At 40.2% G+C, this 20,646-nt stretch overlaps 1 long non-coding RNA gene across 1 annotated transcript; it reads left to right on the top strand.

The window, feature by feature from the left end:
- Positions 1-1,774: 1,774 nt before the first annotated feature.
- LOC118678435 lies at positions 1,775-20,203 on the top strand. Its single transcript, XR_004974903.1, has 3 exons — positions 1,775-2,472; positions 2,981-3,052; positions 19,846-20,203. It is a non-coding gene; the product is annotated as an uncharacterized LOC118678435 (long non-coding RNA).
- The last annotated feature ends 443 nt before the right edge of the window (positions 20,204-20,646 follow it).

Here is a 20,646-nt window from a genome sequence, read left to right as displayed (position 1 = left end):
AAGAGTTCTAATAAAGATGTGCTGAAGTTGCAATATAGATTTTGCTGAAGTGCTCACCTGTTGTAATGACTTGCAGACCAATGTTTACATTTTATTTTTAAATTATAACAATTTAAAATTCTAGAAGTTCAGAAGCAGTAAAATCCCTCTTTCTCATTTTCTTTCATTTTTGCAATGTAGAGGTATTTATTTGATTCCCTTTTAGATAAGTCTGTATAATCTAGAGATTTGTTTCTTTTGTTTACAGTCATAATTTTAACTTGTAACACACATATGCATGCATACATATGCATATACATATAAATCTGAAACAACATGAAATGATTTTTGAATTGTTTCAGCAGTCCAATTGCAATGAGTCCAGAAAATAATTATAAAACCTAAGTAAAAGGTTTAGTAACTAATTGGATCCTGTGGTGAGTCCATGGAGGACAAGTTGTTCATTTGTTACAATTGTATAGTCTGAAATGTGTTCTGCAGTAATGCAATAAGCTGGCTACTTCTTACAATGGGCCCAATGAAAAATAATCTGTCCCCAAGATGTTATCGGCAAACACTTAGAGAGTTGCTCAGGGGGGAAAAAATAAAGCCTAGGAGAGAAGCAAGAGTGACTCAAATAGATTTGAAATAGAAATACAGCACAGTTAATATTGGAATATGGGGATGGATGGGTTGCCAATGGGGAGGTAGAAGAAGGAAGTGAGAGAGAAGGGAGGAAAGGGGAAAAAAAAAGGATCTTTAAAGAAAAAAAAATCCCCACTACCAAAGGAAAGAATGAGTAAGAAAGGGAGGTGTCTACGAAAGACAGAAAGATAAGGGCCAGGATAATTAAAAGAGTTGGAACCAAGTATGTGCAAATAGGAAATGGACCTAATAGACTAAGACGGCTAGTTTAATTATCTCCTTTAAGCAGACTGGGCATGATTTTATTTTTTTTCATATGACAGCAATTTTACCAAAGGTCCAAGTTGCTTTAAATTTATCCGTTCTTCAGAATGAAGCATGAAAGAAAATCCCACAAATAAATTGTTTTAGAAGCCAAATTTATGGCTGGTATTAAAAATAGTGATAGAGTCCAAGTGAATGAGGTTAGGCAGAGGAGATCCCCACTGATGCATTTGTGAACAAAAACAGCTGAAGGAAAAGCATGTGTTTAGACTGAAAAAGGTGATGATGTGTTTGCTTTTATTGGGGGTTTTATTTGTGGAATGATAATGTACTGGTACCGAAGAAATATAGTCTTTTGCCGATCAAAAGTTGGAGAGTTGGACTCTTATATTGAGTTAAAAATCTGGAAGAAAGATTCCCTCCTTGAGTATTTTTTTAGCCATATTAAATATCTATATTTTTTGTGATAAGGGTTTATTTGCATGATGGAGAAATAGAATTTCAATGGCAAACATTATAGTTTGAAGTCAAGATTAAAACTGACTTGTTTGAATTCATAGGAACTAAGGCCGGAGTGGAAATTCTACTTGGATACATGTCCAAGTTACATATATAATGGGGGATAGAGAAATTTGTGAAGTCCTCCTGCTGCCCAATATGAACATTTCATTTATCTCAGTCTATCCTATCATCCTTCAAGTTATCTTCTTCAAAAATACATGACAATGTAGCGTGGCATTTAGATTTTTTTTTGCAACAAATTGATTATAACAAGGTGTTAATATTTATTTTCACCAATCTTTGCCAGTTAAAATCACCTTATACTAGGAGAAAAATTTCAGAACTTTTGAACTGTTTCCTCTTTCCTAGTTACAACTGTTTTCAATGAGATGAAATTGTTCTTTTTGAGATTTTGGAGCTAAAAATGATCACAACTTATAACTTGAAATTCTAAATTACGTTTTATTCCTAGGTTTAAAGTATTTTACTTGAATTTATCTGGTATAAAGTTACTATAAGTTACTAATATATAAAACATTAAGAACATGGCTTAGTTAGAGCGGAAAAGGCTTCTTCCAAATATGTTTCAACATTTAATACAAATATCTTTATTGTTTCATGTGATTTCTATGACTTGCATAAAATCAACGGTAGATAGGCAAAAAGTGAATCTTGTTGTGTGTTGATTATATATGTTTAAGTTGCATACTTCACCCACATAGGTGGATAAATTGAATATATTCAGAATTCTAAATATACAAATGTAATTTTTAAAAAGTGTATTTTCTACAGCATTGCTGAGGAGCTGAGATATTAATGTTATGACTAGCTAAAGTGTCTGGTTGTGTTTGGGGACAAAATGCCTGCTGGAGAAATAGGCTAGTAAGAGGTGAAGGTGAAGATCATTAGAGGTTTCAGAGCTGGCTGGGATGGGATGCTGGGGTTGTGTAACTGTGCCTAGAGGGCGGGGTTCCTGTACATTCCTACTTCACCAGATAACCTGCCCCCAGCACCACTCCAGCTTCTGCCAGACAGATGGAACTCTCCAACATGATAATCTGCGCAGCCACTCCAACAAGCAGGGTAGGTGAAACTCGCATTAACATTCTACCCTCTTTTTTTTTTTTTTTTTTTTTTTTCCTACGTGAAGCCAGATCCTGAAGATATGGAGAGAATAAGGGTCATCTAGATTCTCCTTTAAGTCATACTCGCCTGTCTGCATTCTCTCTAAAAGCTACCTACCTGTAAGAGTTCAAAGACACTGTCTTTCACAGTACTTCATTTTCGGGTTTTTTTGTTTTGTTTTGGTGTGCTTTTTTTTTTCTTTTTCTTTTTTTCTTTCTTTTAAGGCTTTTTCTCATCCCAACCATTCCCTATCCCTTCTCCAGGGCCTCCCCTCCCCCAACCACCAGCAGTTAAAATAATCCACCTCTTAGTTTTGGCCCCTAAACCGACCTTTTCCCCACTGTAGCGATCAGTTCGCCAGGACTTAGTCCTGAGGATGTAGCTCCGAGGAATATGTGATGTATTGTTATGGTTTGAGTCTATTTTCTTCGTTCCGATTTCTGTCTGTTTTTTCCCTCCACCCAAGACTGCCTGAAGTTGTCTGAGGATGCGGAAGAAAAGATTTGCGGCCTGGGAGCGCTCCTAACCCCCCAGATCGGTAAGTAAAAGTGATTTTCAGAAGGGTGGAGGGCTACCCCTGACCACTTTTGATTGAGGCTTAAACCAGGACTTTGAGGTCCCTGGCGAAAGTGCTCCTGTTTTGTTTTGTTTTTATTTCCTTAGAGGAGTGCGCTATCAAGGAATTAGCTGAGGAAATGCATGTTTTTTCCATGTCTGCAGAAAGTCACTTTGCGTCCCTAAGTAAAGAGGGTGGAGACATGGCAAAGAGGGACGAAGAGAAACCAGGCGAATTTATATGGAGAAGGGTTAGTAGGAGACTGAAATAGGTCCCAAAGTGCAAAGTCATTCATTTCGTGGAAATAGGATTGCTGAGTCTAACCGCAACTGCGAGAATATCCTAACTGGACTTTCTTAACGTTTAAACCCGTAGGTATTTGCTCTCCTGTTTGAGACAAAGCTCTATATTGCTCTAGAGCCAAAGACTTACCTCATTCGAAAGTTCTGTTTTCTTTTCTTTTGGGGGGAGAGGGGGACGCTTTTCCTCCCCATTTTCACACTAACATTGCCAACCTCCCCTAGAGCTGGCCATCCACCCTCAGCTTTGCGGCCTGGGTCAGTCAAGCGCCCCCCGCCCCGCACACACACATCGCGGATTTAGCAGAGCTGCTCCAGGTAGAGTGCCGCGCACCGGGTGGGAGCCTGCCCTTCTGCCGGTTCGAAGGACGAGGGAAATGAGCACCGTCTGGGCTTGACTGTGTCCCTGCTGGGAATAGCTCCGTTCCCGGCTTTGGGAATCTCAGGCAGATAATTGATTCCTAATGCACACTCAGGGCACAGAGGTGTAAGCTCCAGGGCCTGGCTGCCCCGGGAGTGGCTCTGAGCGCCCCAGACACAGGTCGGTTCCGCCAGAAGCGGATTCGGGGGCTTCGCCGCGATTTCCTATTCGCCTTCTCGGAGCCTCCTGGGGATGAAGTGGGAGAGAGAGGCACGATGGTGGGAACTGAAGTCCTAACAGCAGGGACCCAGCGCTTTTTGTTTTGTTTTGTTTTTCTCCCCTCGGGTTGTGGAATCTGTTAAAAAGACTAGAAGCGCTGGGTCCGGCGGCGTTGGCCGGCCGCGCGCACCCGGGGAGGAGAGGCGCTCTGGGACCCGCGGCGGATCCCGGCCTCGGGAAGACGAGCGCTGCGCGGGAGCGGCAAGGTGAGGGCGCTCTTGCCCAGGACAAGCAGAGCTCTGCGTTCCCTAGCTCACGCTGGCGGAGCCCGGGAAAATGACTCCAGAACCGGCTGGTGCGCTTCCCCACCTTTTCCCTCCCCCCCCCACCTCCCCCCGTGTTCTCCCCTTCCTTCCCCTACCCCATAAAAGTTGATTCTTTTGTTTACCTGGTGCTGTTTCAGGTCTCAGCACTTATTTGCTAGTTGCTAACACTGTTTTCTCTGTAATAGACATTTTTTCTCCTTTACTCTCCCTGCTCTTCTATTTCGCTTTCGACCTCTTATTCCTTTTCTACCCGAGCGTGTAGGCCAAGGTGAAGGCTTTTTGTTTTTGTCTTTTTAAACAGGAAAAGAGGTAGCCTTGGGGTGGGAACTCCCTTAAGTACTAAGGGAGGCCCTGGGTTGGGGAGAGGGAGGCAGGAGGTTGGGTGGGCAGAGCATCCCTGAGTGTGCGGGAGAGCATCAGGCTGTGGTCTCCAGCCATGGAAGTACTAGGGGAAGGGAAGGACAATGCAGAATAGAGCTCGTTCACTTCTGCCTGTCCCTCCATCCCCCGTAAGACCCAATTTCCATGCCTCAGCATCATCCTCACCTGGCCTTCTGTCAAACTTGAGGTAGGCAGAAATTTTGAAATTGTAATCATAAAAGGTTTTCAAAATAATAACAAATAACTCTCAATATTATTTTTGTGGGCGTGAGAGGGGAGATAAAAATGCCCCAAGTCCTTTCCGAGGTCCGGTGCCTGACATGTATAATCCTCTTTCATGGTCTTTGGCCTTTCCGAAGAGCTTCCCGGGAGGAAAGCACATTGCATATTGCTGAGATTTGGAGGTTCGTGTCCAAGTGAAAAGCGTGTTCAGTTGCCAGACATGTTTGGATATTCATTTTTGCCTGAGTTTAATTTGCCTGCTCAGGTAGCACTTCCAGAATCAGGTCGTAGTCTTCAGTTTTATTCCCTCTTTTCTTGTCTCATTCTTTAAATCAGAATGCGGGTGTAAAATGCAAACATATTCATTGTTGGTTCCGTTGATCAGGAAGACTAAAGGCTGTGGTGGGGTTAGTTAGGGAGAGTTGTTCTCAGGTCCTCATTTTTTCACTGCTCTGAAATAGTGACCTGATCATTGTTTTTTAAAGCTAAATTATCTGTTAAATTATCCCTAAACAATAACTTGGTATTTTCCCTTTGGGTCCGGTTGCCCTGAATTCTTTTCCCTAGATGGGAAGGAGAGGAATCAAAGAGATTGCTTGGCCACATAAAAATGTAAAGATAATAAAAATCAATATTTATGTGCTGGTGATGTTATGTAAGAGAAATCACTTTCACCAAAGAAGATGAATTTTATAAATAAATTATTTTAGAGGCCTGTGCTTAAGAAGGACCACACTAATTCAAGGATGGCTGTAAATAAGCATCGTTGTTGATTAAGAAAAAAATATGAACACAGTGTTTTCATTACTCTACAAAACCTAAATGCTCAGACTCATCATATACCGGTGCTTGCTAATCTAAATTAATTCTGTCATCCAGGGGTATTCTCAAAAAGGAAATTTAACTTTAAGCAAGATCTGAAATGTTTTAGATGTGAATTTCTAGAAATCCAAAGTATATTTATTTCTTTGAGTCAGACACTTGTTTGTTTTGCAATCATTATATGAAACAATTTTGGAATAGCGCAGATGCTCCCCGCCCCCCTCCCCTTGTTTCAGATTGCTTGCATATGCAGGCACAGGCATGAGAGCTTCCAGGATATATTAAGGAAATGACTTTTTTCTCATTTGTTTTAACAAAAGCCCAAAGAATCTTTAAAACCAAAGGTAGTAGGATCGTTCAAAAATCTTTTAAAATAATGAGCACTATTGTGTGTTTTTCCTATTAAAATGTGCTGAATGAATGAATAATTAGAGGCTATGATGCAGGTTGAAAAATTCAGAACAAGAATAAGGTGGTAATTTTGTTATTTAATACTTTTATAATTTTTATAATTAGTAATGTAGTTTTAAAGTTGGCAAAGCTTTCTTAGAAAATGGTAGGTACTCCTCCCAACCCATCAAAAGTACTTCAGACTGAACGAAAGCATCAGGTAGAACTGGCATCAGGGCTTGTTACTTATTTTTTTTATTTATTCCAGTAGTAGTATTAATGGGGTTGAAAATATACTTTTAATTATACATTTTGAGCTTATTGTAGGTTGGAAGACTAAAATTGATCATTCATACATCGATAGTGTTGCCTGTTGCATTGATTTGTGTTTATTTATATAGAGGCTCTTGGTTATTTACTTACGTATTTCAGCATCTGCCTCTTGATCATCATCACAGGTTGGTTTTAATGAAAGCGTATATATAGGAAACACGCTTGATATATCAGTTTTAAGTAAACCTAATAGTGAATTATGCCAACCCAAAGAGTTTATAAAATTACTTACTCATACTTGCTTTTTTAGTAATTAACTGTTTCTGATTAAAACCTCGAGCTACTTGAAAACTTCCATTCTTCTCTTCACATATTGTATTGATATGTTTCAATAAAATAGAAACACAGGTAATTTTATGGTGTCAGATATGCTAGAATGAAACTGATGAATGTCTTGTCCTTTTCTGTTGGCACAACTAAGCTACCCTCATAACAATAAGGTGGCCTCTGTGTTCACTAATGCCCTAAATGAAAAAGCAAGGAGCAGCAGGATTTGAATATAGAAATGGCCTTGTTTTAAAAATATCTATTGACTTTAAGTTATGCCAGGGATACTTATACTACGCAGGATATTTCAGAGTTCTCCAGTACATATTAAATGCATACACTCATTTATTCTATTATTTAGTGTATGTGTACCATTCTGTCTTATAAAGATCGGCATTTCTTGGACTAATATATCACATGTAAATGTTATGTAGCAGGGTTCATTTGAACAAATACAACGCTAAAGACCATGGGGTGTTCTTTACATGTGCAATGTAATAGGGGGAGATTGTGATGCATTTGCCTGCTTCTCTTATTGTCATTACAAAATGTGGAAAGATGACTTGGAAATTGGAAAATAAAAGTAGCTTAATTTATTGAGGGCTATTTACTCCTCATTTTATAGGGGTTTTTTGTTGTTGTTGTTGTTTGGAGGATGAATCTTTCCTTGCTAAAATTTTGGGATACATCTACCAAATATGGTTTATAGTCCAATTCTTCATCTATTGAGCTCCCCCATCCCCTCCAGTATTTGTGAGATATATTGGGGAGAAAATTAACTGAATTATTTCTTGAGGATGAAAGGGTCTTGGGAGATGGAAAAGGTATCTCCTCAACCTGTCGAGTTTTCCTGGAATTGCTTAACCTCAGCATCTGCACTGGGAGGTGGAGCCTCACAGTCCCAGGGCTGCAGGCAGGAGGTGGCTGAGCTGGGACCTGAAGCTTTTGCGGAAGGTTGAAAGGAGAAGTGGAGGGAGAGCTTTGAGTTTGTTTATTTGGTTTATTTTTCTGTCCTGTGCCAAGCCCTTGAAATTAACACAGGAACATGGCTCTTTAGGACCAAGCACTCTTGGCATTCTTTCGAAACTGAGATTCCAGAGCATCAGATGAACAGGACGTATAGCTAGGGTGTGCTCACCCAGCCCTCCCTCTGTCTTTTTATGGACGCACCAGCTCTTCCTCACGTGCATGGGGTAGTGGACAGTGTTGACTTGAATTGCGCTCGCTTGCTCCAAGCCTCTCCTGTGAATGAACCCGAAAACACTCGACAGGTCGTGAATAATCGTTTTAATGAGTGTGCAAAGCGTGCGATGGGGTGCACCGAGCTGTCGGGTTAAACAAACAACTTGTACCCTGACCAAATCTGATTGTTAAAGTGCAAAGTGATGTCAGTACCATTTCCATTGCCCTTCGGAAAACCACAGATCTGACACTCAGGAGTCCAATTTTTTTCATTAAAAATATTTTCCAACCGTATATGTGATCTTCTTTAATATTAATCTGAGCCAAACAGAACCTCATTTGGAAACCAGAGAAATTATCATGTTACTACTTCAAAAACAAATCAAAACAAGAAATCAGAACAGATACTAAAAGTCTGAGAATTTCTCTTTGATAGCTCACATGTCATTGCTGATCAATATTGTAAAAATCTTACCTTTATGTTTATATTTATTTTATATAACTCACTAGAGGCAAATACCAAGTTAACTGAATCTAATCAACTGGGATTGATCATTTGGTCCTGTACTAATACAATCTCTGAACCTGTAAGGACTTTTTATATTGAAAATGTAACTAAAATATTTGCTGTTTATGTTAGCTTGTGAAAAGATGAATGAATAAGTAGTTCCCACATTTATGCTTTCAAGGAAAACAATTTGGAGGAAAGCAGTGGGAAAGGAACCCTGATGGGCCATCCTCTAAAACAATAACAAAAGGCACAAGCACAAGTGAGTTCTTCAGAAATCACAGTCTCCCTCACTTTTTCTGCACAATTGCACTGGAGAAATATTTCTTTTCCATCCAGTTAAAAGATCTACTTGGATTCAGCCACTGCTGCTCCTTATATTGTTCATTAAAAAAACAAAACAAAAAATGTTCACAATTACAAACATCAAAAACCACATAAAAGAAAAAAATAAAACCTCAAAAGATTTTTTTAAAAAAATATCCCTTTTACAATCCCCGCCCCTAAAAAACTGTGGAGAAATGTGTAAAATGTTTCCTCCACTAGCACCTTCTATAAATTCACAAATCAAACAGAACAGCCAAATAAAAAGATGGTTGGAAATCAGTGTATTAGTTCCAAATAACTAGTTTCTTTAGCCAAAAAACAATATAGGAAAGTTAAGGGTTAATATTTTTATTGGATTAAGTTTTATGGATTTTGTGTTTTACTTTAGTAAAAACTGAAAACATATCATATCCTACAGTCTGAAGGTTGTCCTCTAATAATTATAATCAGCTTTAAAAATGAAATATTAGGATATGCTACACTTCAATATGGAAACTCAGCAGCATTTGATCACTCAGCTCTTACTGGCCATCTTGCTATATACATCTGTCACTCTTTTTAACCAACTATTTTACATATGATTGTCAATATACAACCAATGGAAATTAAATGAATGAATCCATATAAAACATAACCAAGATATTTGATGGAGTAAGCAATTTCTTATGGAAGTCATAGTTTTGTTATTATGGTTGCTAGTTTTTATACATCTGTGTCAGTTTAGCCACTATTGGATAACATAGAAAGTATTGAAATTCAGTTTCCATCATCAAAACTTGGAAAAGACAACCAGCAGTTTAGTATAGTGATTTTTGTGTATTTTAACTGTTATCTAGTGAATGTCTGTATCAGAATATCAATTCAGAATAGCCTTTATTTTCTAGGAGATTTGACAAAAAATGACTATCAAAAAACAGGGGCTTGAACTTTTTATTGCTTTAAATATTTTGGGGCATACAACAAACCATGCAGTTATTCCTTAAACAGATTTCTTCTCTGTGGGATGACTGAGTTGAGGAATTTTAGGAGCCAGTGAAAGAGCCACATCCATTTCTGTTTTAGTTGCACAAATAGCAAAGCTAGAGGGTGCATCTGTTTTGTTGTTGTTGTTGTTGTGTGTGTGTATGTGTGTGTGTAAAGAACTATACCATTAAAACATTAATTATATTTGAAAGAGAGCAGAGAGCTTGTTGTGGAATTGCATTATTGAATTTATATTCCATAGAACCTGTCTGTGGAGAGGGCTGAAATTGTATATCTGTCTTAAATATGCACCCTCTTCAGTGAGGTGCATAACAACAGCAAAGAGATGAAGGCAGCAACCTGGAGGGGAATAATAGATATTTGGATGGGCCTAAGCAGAGGGAATCCACGTGCAAATGCAAGTCACATGAAGAACAAGAATGGGGTCTTTGTTCTATGTCAACAAAAACAAATATAATTTTTTTCTCTACAAAGCAAATCACAGAATGATCTTAGCTGAATTTGGTGGATGGGAAATGATCTTAGCTGAATTTGAGTAACTAATGATATTTCAATTATCATATTTCTGATCCCTAAGTCTTGCTTTATTTCACAGCTGCCAAATTTTATATCCAAAGTTTAGATTCTTTTCCTCCCAAATCCTACATTGGTATGAATCACCCCTGATCATTTTTAGTTTTGGGCTTAATTACTAGTTTTCAGCTTTAAATTACCGATAAACTAATTAATTTGACTAATGTTCCTAAACTTCCGTTGAATAGTATAATAGATGCAATAACAACACAAATAAAATCTGCAGCAATGACAAAAATAAAATGTTAATAATAATAATGCAAACAATAATAGCAGAAACAATTTTAAAATAATTTCTCTGGCTGAATAGAATGAAGAGGAAATTTGTGTTTCACAGCTACAGTTAGGTATTTCTCTCATTTCTTGTTTCACTGGTTAGATGGATGACCCGTTCTGGCCCAACACAAGTGTTCTGAGACTCCCTTGGTTTAATATGGTTGGTCTTTTTAATCGCACAGAGTACATTTGTTCCACTTCTCTTCATTGATATGGGTAAGTTCCCCCCAAACATCATTCAGAAGCAAATCAACTCGCGGAGGAGTCTGGGAGCAGAGGCAGACATGTGGCTGAAGTTCTGCTGGTGAATGGGCAAGCTGTCATATTTGGGATCCTGTAATCAGAGCTGAGGAGTTTGAAATGGGCAAAGTGCTTTAGTTATGAGATGTCTGTGAGCCTAAGAGAAGAGTAGCCCTGAGGAACTCAGCCATAGGACAGGACACAAAAATTAAGAATTAGGTTCCCCTGAATTCTTTTGGTTCCTTTAAGGATGGAGGGTTGGAAAGGGGACAATGAAGTGGAGAAGTGGAGGGAGGAGTCCAGGTTGAAGATGTAATTGGTAGTGATCTAGCTAGTAAAAATAAGCCCATCTCCTTAGGAGGAGGGAGAGCTGCTTTTGTCAATTGTAAACCTGACAAGGTTTATTGGTCCAGGTGTGAGAGCAGCCACCAGTTCCTGAGGCTAAGCTGGAAAGAAGCTGCCAGTGAATCTGTGTCTGCAGGAATCTATCTATACTCTCAGCCCCATGTTCTGAGCTCCCAGTGTCATCTACCCCCGCCCCCACAAAGGGGAAAAAAAAAAAAGCAGTTGGGAGGGAATTAGACTCAATGTTTGTCAGGCAGATGTTGCGGGTTGTTCCATAACTGCTTTCATTTGTGGAGGGGAAAGAAAGCTGGTTAGGAGAGGAAGGGTAGTGATAGGAGAGCAGAGAAATTCCTTGGCAACCCAGCTACTAGGGCCAAATGGATAAGGACCTTAGCTATAGAAGGGTAATTTGGGAGCAAGGAAGGGTAACCATTCAATATTTTTGTGTTGTTTTGTCTTATTGTAAATTAATGTAGCCCTAAAGATGTATGAAAAAAAGAGACCTGCATGTCTTGTTAAAAATCAAATTAAAAAAAGTAAGGCCTAACTATCAATGCCCTGTTCTGTCCTCTAGAAAACTTTTTTCTTTAGATATTGTCTATACACACACACAATCCATAACTAAAACAGTAGTTGAAGAAAGAAAGGGAGGGAAAAAAGAAGGACACAGCTTCCTGCTGGTTGTTCCTACATCCACCTTTTCACCCCTAACAGCAGGGAAGCTGAACAATTTCTGTCTAGTCTTTTCACTTAAAAAGGTATGAAATATTCCAGTTCATGAGAATAGTATTTTACTGAAGATTAGCAAAGAACAAGGAACTTTCATTTCTAGAGATAAATTCACTGAATATAGTCTGCAATGGGAGAAAGGCAGCTTTGGCTGCAACTGTATATTGCTTTGCTCTTCAGTGGTACCCCAGGTTTTCTCCCTGCACCAATAACAGTAAAGTTCATTTCAACTCTTCTGGAAGTCAGCTCTGCAACTTGAACTCAAACTGGAGCTTTCTATATAAAATCCAAATCTAATACAAATAATACCGTAAGAAGAAGTTTGTTATTGTGATTTTTTTGTTTGCATTGTTCCTTTGATTAATAGAAAAGTATCATTTGTTTCACTAAGATAATTAAAAGAAATCAACACTGCCAGTAAAAGTACAATCTTGTTATATACAGCCCCCCCCCCCCGAATATGGCTTTTAAGAATTGATTTTCAAATACTTTGGCTTTAATTGTATATAACTGAGAACCCTTGGGTCACTGGAGACATGCCTAACTAAAAGAAACCAAGTTAGTACTTTTGTAATGGGAATACAGGACAGAAAGAAACAATAAAAGTAGTTATTTCACAAAGTCATGCAGACATCACGTGCCCAGTTTATGCGCCTATTTAAGAAAATTAATAGACTTCTATATTCCAATATCTTAAAAATCATTTAGCCAACACAAACCAGATATTTAAATGTTTATGCATATATGCACCATGCTTCATATAGTTCAAATATGTATGCCAGTTTATTTTATAGAAACTAAGACTAAACAAATATTAGCATTTCTAAGTTAACTACCAATAACTGGGGTTTATCTGTGATCTGTAAACACTAAAGGAAAACAGAACCATTACATTTTGTTTAGATTTTATAATGAAGCAAACACAGATTTCTATCTTGGGATGTGCAACAGTAAGGAATTTAGGGGTGAGTGAAATTAAGACCTACACACATTTTTAGTAAACAAAGATGTAGTAATTTCATTTTTTAAACGCTAACATCTTACTATTAAATAAAAGAAATATACAGTTTCAAAGACAGGAGAGTTAAGCAATGACGTTTCAGAGAGGGAATGGCTGCAAATGATGCTAACATCCCCCCCCCCCCCCCAACAAAGAATTTTCAAGGCAGATACAGCCAGATCTGTTGCACAAGTGGCAAAGCAAATATTTTAGAAGTGGGGTTGGGGAGATTTAATGGGCTGACCCTGAATATTTATGAAGACGAAGACTCCTTTGAATAGGTTTGGGTGATGGTCAACCCTGCTCCTTAATAATTGGGGGGAGGAAGGCGCGGAGGTGTGCATGTCCAAGCGTCCTAAGTGTTGCTGATGGAGAGAGAGGGCTTGTGTAGAACAGGAGGGGTTCCATGCCACGAGGAGAACTGCAAAAGGCTATTGGTCCTATCAGGTCTACTCTCTCTTAAGTACACATTTCAAACGCGTATCCTTCCCGCTAGGCTCTCATTTGCAGTTACGACTTCACAGCCAGCGGCCAGCTTGTATTATAGTTCAACACATGCGTGTTGCAAAGAAAACAATGGACAGGGGAAATAAAGTTAGTCTTTATCAATAACATTCTCATTGGCAGTTGGAGGACAGGGAGGAGGGAGGCTTCAAAACAGGACAGTGGGGAAGGAGCAGCACAGTGCTCCCTGAGTGGGATTTGGGAAGATGCTAAGTAAAAAGCTGTTCAGAAATTGGGATTAATAGAGCAGTTTCCATACAAAGCTGCCGGAAATCGCGCTCCGTTTGAATGAAAATGAAGGAATTTATGCATATTCTAATTTTTCTCGGGTTGGCTGCTATTTTGGAGGAAGAGACTTCTTTTGCTGATGGTGGAACTTTTTTTGTTCTGCACAGGAAACGTGTGTATGTGAACACAAATATTTTTCTCCCCCTCTCCGTGGCTCTCCTCCACCCCGCCACCCCTCTGTGTCATCAGAGGTTGTTGGGGTCCGCGGTTCTGTGGCCACAGGTCCCAAGGTCCCTCCCCAGTCCCAGGATAACGGGGGGCACGCGGTGCAGGGAGAGAAAACGAGGGCTTCTCTGAGTCACGAGACTTGGGGGTGAACAAGTTTCCATTCCATGTTTGGACATTCACAGAGTCGAGCGCGAGGAGTCAGACGGTGACTGTGATGAACACTGATTTCAAAAGCTACTGCCTCTCGCCACCAAATTCCCGGGGCGACCAGGCAGAGGAGCCCGCAAAGGGAGCTTACAAACACGCGCAGACCTGTGGCCCCTCGGCGCCGGCCCCCCCACGTCCCGGCTCCCATCCTGGGGCACCACCGGGGCGGGCGCTGGGCCGCCGTGAAGCCGGCCGGGGCCTCGCGAGCCCCGGGTCCCGACGTGAGCGAGCTCCCGCCGAGAGCCACGGGGCAGCGGCGTCCGCCTGGTGGTGCGGAAACGCCGGGGGCTCCGAGAGGGTCCGGGGAGCGGGGCGCAGGCGATGGCCGGCGACTGTCCACGGGAGAGGGGGGCGGGGAGAGAGAGGCCGGGGGAGGCACGGCGAGGGGCTCCCCTCCGCGTCGCCCTTGCAGGCCGCGCCGGGGCTCCCGGTTCAATGCGGGGCGGGGAGCGGGGCGGGGGGGGGGGGGGACGGAGACACCTCCGAGCGTCTACACCGGGATAAAACCCTGGAGGCAGCCTGATTCCTGGCAATTTAATTCCCAAAGAGCCGGGGATGACCTCGCCCTCCGCCCCCAAAGCCGCGCACACAGCGCCGCCCGAGCGCGGGCTCCGCCGCCCCTCGGCCTCGCCGCCGGGGACGGAGGGAAAGGCGCGGAGACCCCCGCCCCGCGGCGCCGCCCCACGCGCCCGGCCGCGCCCCGTCGGGCCGGTGCCCGGGTGCCCGCTCGCTAACCGCCCGTCCGCCGGGACGTCCCGCGTCGCCGTCCGCAAACGCGCAGTCGGCGCCCCACAGCCGCGGGGCTCGGGCCTGGGGGTCCCCCCTCCCGGCACCGGGGAAACGCTGGGGACTGGAGCGCAGACTGCCCCTGGAGAACCCCGTCAGGCCACCGCCACACTCGTGAACGCTCCGAAACCCTACTCCGCAGAAAGCTGCGGGGAAGTGACAGGGCCTCGCGGGCGCGGAAACCCCCGACAGGCTCCCGTGGCCTCGGGTCTCTCCCGCGCACCCCGGGGCCTGACTTCCGGTCCCCCGGGGGCCCTGGGCCACACCCACACACAGCACTTCCGCCCCGTGGGCGCCGGCACTTCCGCCAGTCGCGTGGCTGAGGGCTACCTGGGGAGCTGGTGTCTGTATCTCCCCGGAGGCTGATGGGCCCTTTACCTGTTCCCTTTATTTCTCTTTATTTTGAATTTCCTTTCCTGTCTTCGCTTTCTTAAACATGGGAGGGAGGCAGGGGGGAAGGGCGTGGGGGGCTAGGAGTTGAGAGTTAAGGCGCACCGAAGACAAATCTTTTTTTTTTCTTCTTTCTATTTTTCAGATCACCTGCCTCTCTTTGAATTCCTTGCACAAATTCACGTCAACAGCTTAGTCCTTTCTTAAGGCTCGGCCAGTGTCTGAACTTAGTAGGCGTGCAATAAATGTTAAAAGAACGACTGAGTAGATGTTTGCCTCTGTGGGCACATGGTGCATAGAGCTAGTGGGTAACCTTAAAAATTAGCTGACTTCTGACTTCTGGTGTTTTGTTGAAGTTAGTTGAGAGGTTAATAACCAAATGGGTTTTACAGGCATTTTGATGTGTGTTTTTTTTTTGGGGGGGGGGATGCCCCAAAACTGGGAGGAAGTCAGAATTGCTGGAAATGTTTTCTTGAGTGTTTTTCTTAGGTATTGGGTAAAATGTTGTGATTTTTAGAATTTGGGAGTTTATCGGTTCCTCTGTGGCTTTTCTTTTCCATTTGCTTTCTTTTTAAAGTTTTACTTTCTGAGGCAAGAGGTCAAGGCCTTGTGAAGTTAACCTAGGCAGAAACTAAGATATCTCTTTTGCTTTCAAGCTATATTATAGTTTAACCCTTGCCAATCCTAATTCCCTTGTATCACCTGCATCATTCGACTGTTCTTATTCGTTGCAATAGCATTTTTTTAAAGTGCCATAAGAACTTTTTTTAACAAGGAGAGAAATTTTATAGGTGTGAAGTTGTGAGACTAGATTCAGTCAACATCTATAAATGCATATTCTACTGAGCACTAGTTGTATAACTCATAGCCTAGTCCCTAGAGCATTTACTATCCCACTTACGTGGATTGTAGCAGTGAAAATATACAATCAATAAGGTAACAATCATGAAAATAATTTGAAAGGCTATAATTGCAAATCAAAGTTAAACTGTATTTATTAGCATCATTATGAAGAGACATTAGAGGGATATAAATAAGATTCGTTCTTATCCTCTGGGAACTTACAATCTACTTGGGCATAAATAATGTAAATGTAAATTGATAGAAACAGCTACTAAGTAATATTCAGTGTCTGGCATATGGAAAACATTCAGCAAATAATTGTCTCACATATTAATTTGCAGCCATGCCATTCTTTTAACAGAAATATGATACTGATAAGAAATAAAGGGAGGATTAATTAGGAAAACTTTCATGGAGGAAATTAATTTGTCCTTAATGTGCCCCATAAGAAGACTACAATATGCAAGCTGTTTGTATTTGGGGGCTGGTTAAAGGTGGCATACATAGAGAATGAGAAAGATGTTTGATGAGATGGAGTTTGGTGGTAATTTGTAGTAAACCTTAAAGACCAGAGGGGATTGTATTTGATAGCAGAGACCGATCTTCTGTGCAGAGTTTGGCATGATTAAAATTGAGATTTATGTTTTAAAAAATTCTAGCCAGCAACTGAATATAATGAAAACTGAGGGAGAAAGAGTAGGAAAAAAAGATTTTGGTGCAGTTCTGGAATGGGACATTACTAGAGAGTGGCTATAGACAGAGCCATCATTAGGACTTTTCTCCCCAATTATCATACAATGGAAATTACATTGAGATGACAAAGTCAGTAATGGGACTTGAATAGAACAAAGCCACAGGACCAGTGAAATCAGTACTACCTCAATTCTTCATTCTGGTGGTGTTAGGGAATATTGTGTTGACTGATGGTGAGTAGAGGTTAGTCATTTACCCATTATTTATATTGACCCATTATTCAGTAGTTCTGAACTGGGTATGATTTTGACACCTCTCCCCGGGCCCCCCGCGCCCCCCAAGGGACACAATTGGCCATGTTTGGTGACATGTTTAATTGTTAACAACTTTGGGGTCACTACTGGCACCTAGTAAGTAGAAGCCAGGGATAGATATTGCTAAACATCTTACAATGCACAGGAGAGCCCTGCCACCTCTCTCCTCCCTCCCCTCAACAATAAATCTTCTGGCCCCAAAAATGTCAGTAGTGCCCAGGTGGAGAAACCTTCAGTTATGGATATGAAGCATGAGCTCTAACTCTGGAGAGCTAGACAATGAGACCCAGAACCTAACTTCCATATAGTAACAATTTCAACTGAAGAAATATTTTGTTTGTTTAGTGAGTCAAATGTAACTCTGAAAAATGCTGAGCCTTTAGAAACAGGACAATCAGAAGGATACCTGCTTGGATTTTCTACTTTTAATAAAATGGAGTTAGAAATTTTCCTTAAGGATTTGTCATCTAAATATTATTTATTGTTAGTAAAATGTGCCTTTGGAGTTGCTTAGCAACTTATGGAAAGCTTGTTTTTTAGAAGTGCATTTGTTTGTTTAAAGCTAGGGTAGGTTGCATATTATTAGCTACATTACATAAATCAACAAAGAAATGTACACTGAAAATGGAATAAGATGTTACAACACATTTTCTGCTCTCTGTGTCTGGCAATTAAAACACTCTAATTGGTAGAATTGCATCAAGTATTCGACAAACATTATGTATGAAGTTTCAACATAATATTGAGTATGTAAAAGAACCAAAGGAGAAAAATGAAGCAGGTTTGTCATAAAGTATGTGTTTATCTTAACCTTTCTTCTTCAAAAAAATCTTATCTACTAAGTACTTTTATCAGACACTAATTATCCTCTTTCTGAAAAGAATTTCTCCAACACCCTTCAGTGCTTGCACCCTTTAATCATATCTCATTACATCTACCTAATCCATATCTTTTTCACATTGCCAGGGCTCATTAACAGTTTTAAAAGCCAGTCTTGGACATTATTATTCTTTGTAACTGAGATGAAAATAATGCCAATAATATTTTATTTCTAAAATGTAATGGATCATTTAAAATTTGTTCTGAAGCCACTTCTTCTTTAAATATTAATGAGAAATTAACTTTTAAACATGCATTAAGCTAGCAGGAATGCTGAGATGTGTCTGAAAACCCTGAAGCACCTTTTCAGAGGAGAAGTTATTTTTATAAGCTGTTTTAACAGTGGATCATGAGTCACTTTGAAGGGAACTGATCCTTGATTAACAGTTGGCTGATATTGTGCTTCTACAGATGTGTGGAAGCAATACAGGAGCTACCTATGAACCAGGACAGATCTAAGCATTTTTTTTCTGATGGTAAAGGGTAAGCTCTTGAATGGGACTTTATCTTTGTGTATTACCCTGTTTAATTGTAGATAAGACAAACCAAAATTCCCCACTCAAATAATGAACTATAGGCCCCATGTTTCCCATACACTTAGAGAAAAGATTATAAATATGGCTAGTACATTATTCCTGTTTATTTCTCATTTTTAGAAAAAGAAACCCAGATCCAATTTGCAGTTACCTGACTAAAGTAGAGCCTCATGATAATGACATTTTAGGACTTGAAAGTCAAATTCTATCTCTGAAAATATAACTACATAAGACTAACATGTTATTTTCAATAAATGGAAGCTCCCTCCAACATTATAACTGAAATAGACTTTTTTTTAAATGCTCATTAGAGGATATGTTTTTATTGATTCTAGAGAGAGGAAGGGAGAAAGAAAGAAACATCATTCACACCCCAACCTGGGATTGAACTCACAACCCAGGTTTGCTCCCTGACTGGGAATCAAACCCACAACCTTTTGGTGTACAGGATGATGTGCCAACCAACTGAGCCACTTGGCCAAGGCAAGATTCTTTCTTGAAAGTAATCTTTAAGAGACTTAGGTAAAGTTTAAAGGCCCTTACTTATTTACTATGCACATACTATTAAGCTATATTTTAATAAACCACAAGTAATTGTCAAAAAACCCCAGCTTTTAGACAAGTACCTCCAGCTATTTATTCAACAGTAGTGGAAATGTAATAAAAGCTTTCATTCAACTTCAATTTTCCCCCCATTCATTCATCCTGCCAAAAAAGCAATTCTCTCTTATTTGTTTTACTAAGTATTTATTTATTTTTTTCTTTGGAATATATATATCTTAGAATTTTATGTTTGGTCTGATTTCTCTCCATCAATAAGGTTCAGCTTGTTATTGACTATAGGAGATTGTTATTAAGCAGAATCAAATGAAACCATATGAGTTGGTGAGTTTGGTGTTCTGTGTCTTTTACCGATGTTAAGAATTGAATAGAGTAAGTTAATTAGTTTTTTTAGGATCTGTAATTTTTCTTTCCAAAAATCACTCTGTTGACATTTTTTCTTTTAAATTCTCTTAATTTATTTACTCATTTTTGCGGAGGTTAACTTTGTATATACTCGATTATACATGAGTATTCACATCTGTTCTTTTTTGCTTTACTGAAATAGCTTAAGTAGTCAAGTTCTACTAAATTTCTACAACACCAAAGTCAATGCTTACTTTCATGAATTTTTCCTAATTTTATTATCATTTAAATTATTTCTACTAATAAAAATAAAATTTGACAACTTAGCAATATAACACCACAACAATTTAGCGAGTTACAAATACAGTGCTAATATAATTTAAAACTTTTTGTCTTTATAACAATTCTTATCTTTTTCGTATTAAAATGCTTTGCTTTTTCTGTACTGATCATGTATTTTCTTTACATTATTTTCAGAAGTTTTTCACTGGTCAGTACAATGAAGGTTGATGGCATGATCATCCAACTTGCCTCAAAGGATTCATTGGTGTGCTGTTGTCAAGCAGAAGTTTCCAAATATGAGCTCTCTAACTCAGAGGAAGTTATTGGATCCAGGCAGAAAGGCGCCTAGGAACTCCCTAAGTGTGCATAATTTGTCTTCTGAGAAAGTTGCTTCAGCATTTTTTGTTTGTTTTTGGAATACTTCTCTCTACAGTATCCTCCAGACTCTAAACTACTAGACAGTTCCCTAAGTTCCATCAGATCTGTCCTATTTCAGGGGGGTAAGAGATCAATCGAAGGACTTATATGCATGCATATAAGCATAACCAATGGACACAAGACACTGGGTGGGGGGGGGTAAGGGCATGTGCTGGGGTGTAGGGAAGGCTGGGGAAAGGTCAATGGGGGGAAAAAAAGGAGACATATGTACTACTATTTGTACTACTTTAAACAAGAAAATAAATAAATAAATAAATAAATAAATAAATAAATAAATAAATAAATAAATAAATAAAGTAACAACAATCATTTGTTTCTGTTTGACTGAACCATTCTTGTCTTGAAGCACCCTGATGGGTTAATTAGCCTTAATATTGCATTTACTATCTCCCACACACTTGTTGGTGGGAAAGTGCTCCTCTGGGAATTTGCCTGGTTGGGAAAAGGAACACTAGGTCTGTGGCATTTGATGTTGCTCCTGAAGTGCATGGCACTCCGGCAGCATAAAACTTGAACAAGCTTAGTTTTTTGGGATACAACTGGCCCACCACCTTTTCC

The sequence above is a fragment of the Myotis myotis genome, unplaced genomic scaffold, assembly GCF_014108235.1.
Source record: "Myotis myotis isolate mMyoMyo1 unplaced genomic scaffold, mMyoMyo1.p scaffold_m19_p_1, whole genome shotgun sequence".
Taxonomy (NCBI): domain Eukaryota; kingdom Metazoa; phylum Chordata; class Mammalia; order Chiroptera; family Vespertilionidae; genus Myotis; species Myotis myotis.
Note: the sequence above shows the minus strand (reverse complement) of the source record. Positions and strands in the feature narration are given on the sequence as shown.